The sequence below is a fragment of the Macrobrachium rosenbergii genome, chromosome 41 (genome assembly GCF_040412425.1).
Source record: "Macrobrachium rosenbergii isolate ZJJX-2024 chromosome 41, ASM4041242v1, whole genome shotgun sequence".
Classification (NCBI taxonomy): Eukaryota; Metazoa; Arthropoda; class Malacostraca; order Decapoda; family Palaemonidae; genus Macrobrachium; species Macrobrachium rosenbergii.
The window spans coordinates 19,940,381-19,946,709 of record NC_089781.1 but is presented as its reverse complement, the minus strand read 5'-3'; positions in this window follow the sequence as shown (position 1 = coordinate 19,946,709).

Here is a 6,329-nt window from a genome sequence, read left to right as displayed (position 1 = left end):
CAAATATACCAAATTGCAGCCCTCTAGCCTTAATAGTTTTTATTTTATTTAAGGTTAAAAAGTTAGCTAGAATCATGCTTCTGGCAACGATATAGGATAGGTCACCGCCCATGAAACTTTAACCACCGTGGTTAAAGTTTCGTGGGCGGCGGCTCATACAGCATTATACCGAGACCACCGAAAGACGGATCTATTTGCAGTGACCTTGATTATACGATGTAGCGGCTGTACAGAAAACTCGATTGAGCCGAAAAAATTCCGACGCATTTTTCACTTGTTTTTATTTATTGCGATGAACTGTAAAATCCATACGTAACTACTTTGGGCCAGCAGAGTCTCATTTTAGATCCGCAATAAACGGAGTAATGTTTATAATCATTTAGAAAATTATTTTATAAAATTTTAAGCAATATACATATCAACATCTAAACTTTGACAGTGATATTGGTCGAATCAGACACGTCATTTTGGAAGTTAGAAGTAAATGAATATTATAGATTTTGATAGAAGGTGCTTCTCGTGAAAACAGATGAAGATCATTCCCTTAAAGATAAAAACCTATCTCAAGATACCTATTCAGGAAATGAGTCCTGCTCTCTAATTTAAGAGGTATTTCAGACATCCACAGTCAAACATATATTAGAGATTGAAAGAGAAGCTAAAAGGTTTCAGACAATACAAGGATTTTTTTGCGGGGGTGGGATTGTTTTGGGAAGGGGGTGTTTGTGGGGGTGGGAAGGAGAAATTATTTCTAAGAAATTCACTCATTAAATTTCAAAAAATATTTCTTTGCCTTATTTAATCCTTCTCATTTGACTGATCTTAACCAGAAAAAAATACTTTCTTTCACATTTTATGTATTTTAAGGTTAAATCCGTATGATCGGAAGTTATTCCCAGAATTTAACAACAGGGCATTATGATAATACCCAAAATGAGAGGGCAAGCACTGAACCGTGACATGGGCTTAAGTCATTAGACCACAGTCAGCCTTTGAAATTCAGTGAAGATTTATCTGTCCTAGAATCAAAAGAGTTTGAGAAAGAAAAATTAGGTCGATGGCTCCTCCATGACTCGTAAAGACAGACAGACCATACTGCCCTAAAATGGAAAACTGCAGTATCTGCAAAATTTTCAAAATTGAGATATGCCACCTATTGGGCTCTTGAAACACTAATACACAAGTTACTGCAGTTTCAGAATGGCTCTTCAATGCTTTATTTAGGGGTCCCATTTGCAGTATCTGCAAAATCAGTAGTGTGGCAAGGGAAAACTGCAGTATCTAACACTTTTCTCAGTTTTGTATTTTGCATATACTGCAGTCTTCCATTTTAGAGCAGCATAGTATAGATTGTTCAGTGAAAGATGAAGGTATATGCAATGGAAATTTTCAGTACAGCATTTAAAATATGATTTTGGAACTGATCGCTGTCTTGAGTTTTCACTGTAAGAGGAAACGTGTAAATACATGGATAAATGGCTAAATAAATAAATAAATTAATTAATTAATTAATTAATCAATTAATTAATTAATATATATTTGTGTACACAATCGCAAATGTAAAATTTGAAAGCTAACACTATTTAATCAGTTTGTAATGGATCTGTTTGGCTATGGCTGCGTGACTAATTGTGCAATGCAAAATGTAAACCATTATTATTATTATTATTATTATTATTATTATTATTATTATTATTATTATTATTATTATTATTATTATTATTATTATTATTATTAGCCAAGCTGTCGCCCCAATAAGCAAAGCAGGACACCACAAGTCAAAGGTCTACAAAGGGTAGAGAAAAAGAAGAGTGTAAATTATGGACGAGGAGCAACAACGGAAAAGAGATCAGACAATACAAAAAAAAAAAAAAAAAAAATTAGATTATGAAGTGTTCGCATGAGTGCTAAAACTTAGAAATGTTTCAGTAGTTTTACTTATTTATTCATTTATTTATTTATTTATTTATTTATTTATTTATTTATTTACTTATTTATTATTTACCTATTTATCTAATCACTTTAAATTTACAGAAGAAGCTTTATACAAGCCTTTGTTCAAATTTGTATTTATTTTATATTTTCACTTCTCCCTTTAATATATACCAAATGAAGATCTAGATATTGTGATTATCTCTCTCTCTCTCTCTCTCTCTCTCTCTCTCTCTCTCTCTCTCTCTCTCTCTCTCTCTCTCTCTCTCTCTCTCTCACGAGGAGGAGCTCTCTCCTCTTTAAAGAGGTTGTCTGGCTCCCGTCATTCCAGGCGATTCCTGGAAATTCCAGCCTTGAGGCACAAAGCTTATATTAATAGCTAAGCCTTTTGGTGGTCGACGGGTGCATTGTTAAACTTGTAATTTTGTAAAGTGTCTCAGAGTCTTGAGGAAATTGTGTCGTATGATCAGCATAGCCGGAAGATAAAAGCGAGAATTTCTGCCAACATTTGTTTTAGAGCTACAGGCTCCTTATTGGTAAATAATCCTATTTCCTTTCCATTCAGTAGGGAGGTAATTCGGAAAGTATACGAAGGAGTGTTGTATAAGCACCAAGGCCAAGAGAAAGAGAAGGTCTGCTCGCTTCCCCTCTAAATCAGCAGGTGAATTGCTGTAACGAGCAGGTATACCTCTAAGATACGTCATCGCCTACGTAGTTACCCCTGGCGGGAGGCGACTCCACCCAATTGGGTAGACCTCGTATCTCTTGGCCTTGGTAAGCGTTAAAGGTCTTATCAGAATTACTGGGAGACTTGTTGACTTATCTTAGAAATATTACATGATATTTGACTTTCATCTATACTGTATTGTCTCATGAAACATTCTTTTAACAGAGGAAGGAAACTACGGACATTATCTTTTTAAAAAAGGACAATTTAACATTTTTCAAGCCCTTGGAAAAATAGCTAATTTGTTAACGCATTGCTGTACTTGTGCAATGTGCATAGCATGTTTATTCATAAAATGAAGGGGTGAATTAAATTTAAGGATCCTGTTGAATTTGAATACAAATTTTAACACTCTTCAATAATTCCCTCATTATACAATGCACTAGTGTGTGCGTGTATGAACGTATGTACTGTACGTATAACACAAATAATTTTTGCACCGTAGATTCACCTAGATAGGGGAGTTCAGAAACTGAATGAAACTTATTGACATAAATGAAAATAATTTCTCAATTATTCATTTTTTCATTGAGTTTAATAAGAAACTGGCGTCATCGTAAAGCAAAATCTTATGAATCTATCTGAATAAGAAACCCTAAAAAACAAGTAAAAAATGCGCCAAAGTTTCTTCGGCGCAATCGGGTTTTCTGTATAGCTGTTACAGCGTATAATCAAGGCCATGGAAAATACATCTATCTTTCGGTGGTCTCGGTATAATTCTGTAGGAGCCGAGGCCCATGAAACTTTAATCACGGCCGGTGGTGGCCTGTCCTGTACCGTTGCCAGAAGCACGATTATGGCTAACTTTAACCTTAAATAAAACTAAAACTACTGAAGCTAGAGGGCTGCAATTTGATATGTTTGATGATTGGAGGGTGAATGATCAACACGCCAATTTGCAGCCATCTATCCTCAGGAGTTTTTAATATCTGAGGACGGACAGAAAAAGTGCGGACAGAAAAAAGCGCGGACAGAATTAAGTGCGGACGGACTAACAAAGAGGCACAACAGTTTTGCGTAACAGAAAACTAAAAAGAGGAAAGAATATTCAGCTTAGACGAACACCACGGGAAAGTTTTCGATACAGAAATAGAGGATCTGAAACCTTTCATGGAAAATGGATTTCTTACGAGATCTACACTATAGATGAAGGAAAATAGCGGGAAAGGTGGATTTTCCTTTTTTTAATGAAGCCTCTCCATCTGAAAACGAATAGGTGACGCAGTTTTTCTTTATGGTTAAATGGAAATAAAAAGATGGAACCAGGAAATAAAAACGATGAGAGAAGCTTCATAAGGTCAAAGGCTCAAAGAGGAGGATGGCTGGCGATTGAGAGAGAGAGAGAGAGAGAGAGAGAGAGAGAGAGAGAGAGAGAGAGGGAAAATCAAAGGAAATATTGGATGGTATAAATGGGAATATTATGAAAAGAATCTGAAAGAAGTAAGTCGGTTAAGTATTGACTTTGTCCACCTTTGGTAAAAGAATATATCCGCTTAACCTATATAATTTATCTTGATTAGAATTCATAATGAGATCTTTAAGAAAAATGTCGATACAGTACAATGACGGTTAAATACAAAGCCATGATTAAAATGTAAAGATTGCCAACTAATATTTAATTCTCAATAGACTTACGTATTGGAAAGGAATGCTTTAATCATTTTGGTAATTTTCTGTTTCTTCAAGAATGTAATCTCCTACTAATTGCATTTCATATACAGCAGTGTTTAACTGCTGTACACCGCAACTATTACTTTGATGTATTATGTATCGTAAGCATTTCTGTTATACAGAATAATAATAATAATAATAATAATAATAATAATAATAATAATAATAATAATAATAATAATAATAATAATAATATTTTATTTCAGCTCTTGACCATATACAATATACACACAATACCTCTACACAACAGCTAGAAGGTAGAAAGTAGACTTAAAAAACACTCACTTGTTCAGAATGGAGTAGAATATAGGATTTAGGCCAAAGGCCAATCGCTGGGACCTATGAGGTCATTCATCGCTGAAACGGAAATTGAGAGTAGATACGTTTGGAAGGAGTAACAGGAGGAAAATCTCGCAGTTGCTCTATGAAACAATTGTTAGGAGAGGGTGCATAGCAAGATGGAAGAAAGAGAATATGAATGGAGGTACAGCAAAGGAATGAAAGGGGTTGCAGCTAGGGGCCGAAGGCACGCTGCAAAGAACCTTAAGTAATGCCTACAGTGTTCCGAGTGAGGTGCACTGATGGCACTACCCCTCTACGGGACTGATTTGATCAGTGTTCGGATGATAACTATTCTATCAACAAAATACGACGGTAAATAGTAACTGTTTTTCCAATATAGCCACAGAAACTTAGACATTTAATGCATTCTTCTTCTGCTACAACATTTCATACATTCTTCTGCTGACGTCTTTAGCTCACATTTCATACATTCTTCTTTTGCCGTCTTGAGCTCACATTTCATAGATTCTTCTTAAGCCGTCTTGAGCTCACATTTCGTTCATTCTTCTTATGCCATCTTCAGCTCACATTTCATACATTCTTCTTAAGCCGTCTTGAGCTCACATTTCGTTCATTCTTCTTAAGCCGTCTTCAGCTCACATTTCATACATTCTTCTTCTGCCGTCTCCAGCTCATCATTGCCCGTAAATCGAATTCCACGAAACTGACCCTTCGCGTAATTTTGGCAACAGATGAAAACTTTAGGAGGGATATTGACCCAAAATGAAAGTTTAATATGGTCCCAATAGGCACAGGCGCCGGAAATCATCCGCAATATATTTTAGGTGATACTCCAAATTTCTTGTTAGTCATTTGGAAAAGGTTTAGTGAAATCGAGTTAGGAGACTTTTACCTAACAGGAATGCATACATACATAAATACATACATAATTAAAAGTTTATCATGTGCGTGATTTGTTTCAAATATGCATGAATTTAAGTCATGCAGTATATTGAAACCGTTGTAAATTAAATTCACACTGAGCGATTAGGAGACTTTTAATTAACAGGAATACATACATACATACATACATATATACATACATACATACATACATACATACATACATACATACATACATACATACATACATACATACATACATAATTAAATAGCTTATTATGTACGTGATATAAGTTTCAAATACACATGAATTTAAATCCTACAGCATATTGAAAGAGTTGAAAGTTCAATTCACACTGAGAGCATTGGAATAATTGGAAATTGAATCCAAACATTGCATAATAATAAATATACATATATACATACATACATCCATACATACATGCATACATAATTAAAAAGCTTTTTATGTACGTGATGATACAAGTTTCAAATAACATAAATTTAAATCCTACAGCATTTTGAAATTGAAATAGCAAAATACTGAAATCACACTGAGCATGTAGAAAGAGTTTGACATTTTAAATCCAAACACTGCGTGCCAAAGTAGCCTGAAATTTAATTCAAACTTGGCGTACCAGCATAGTTGAAGATTTAATTCCCACTCTACGCATCACACTGCATACCAAAAGAGCCTAAAGTGTCACTCACACTCTGCATACCGGAATAACTGACGTCTGATTGAAATAAAAAAAAAAAAACAACCTCAGCAGAAGTCTTGAAGTTGAATATGTAAGGAATGCTGATTTAATAG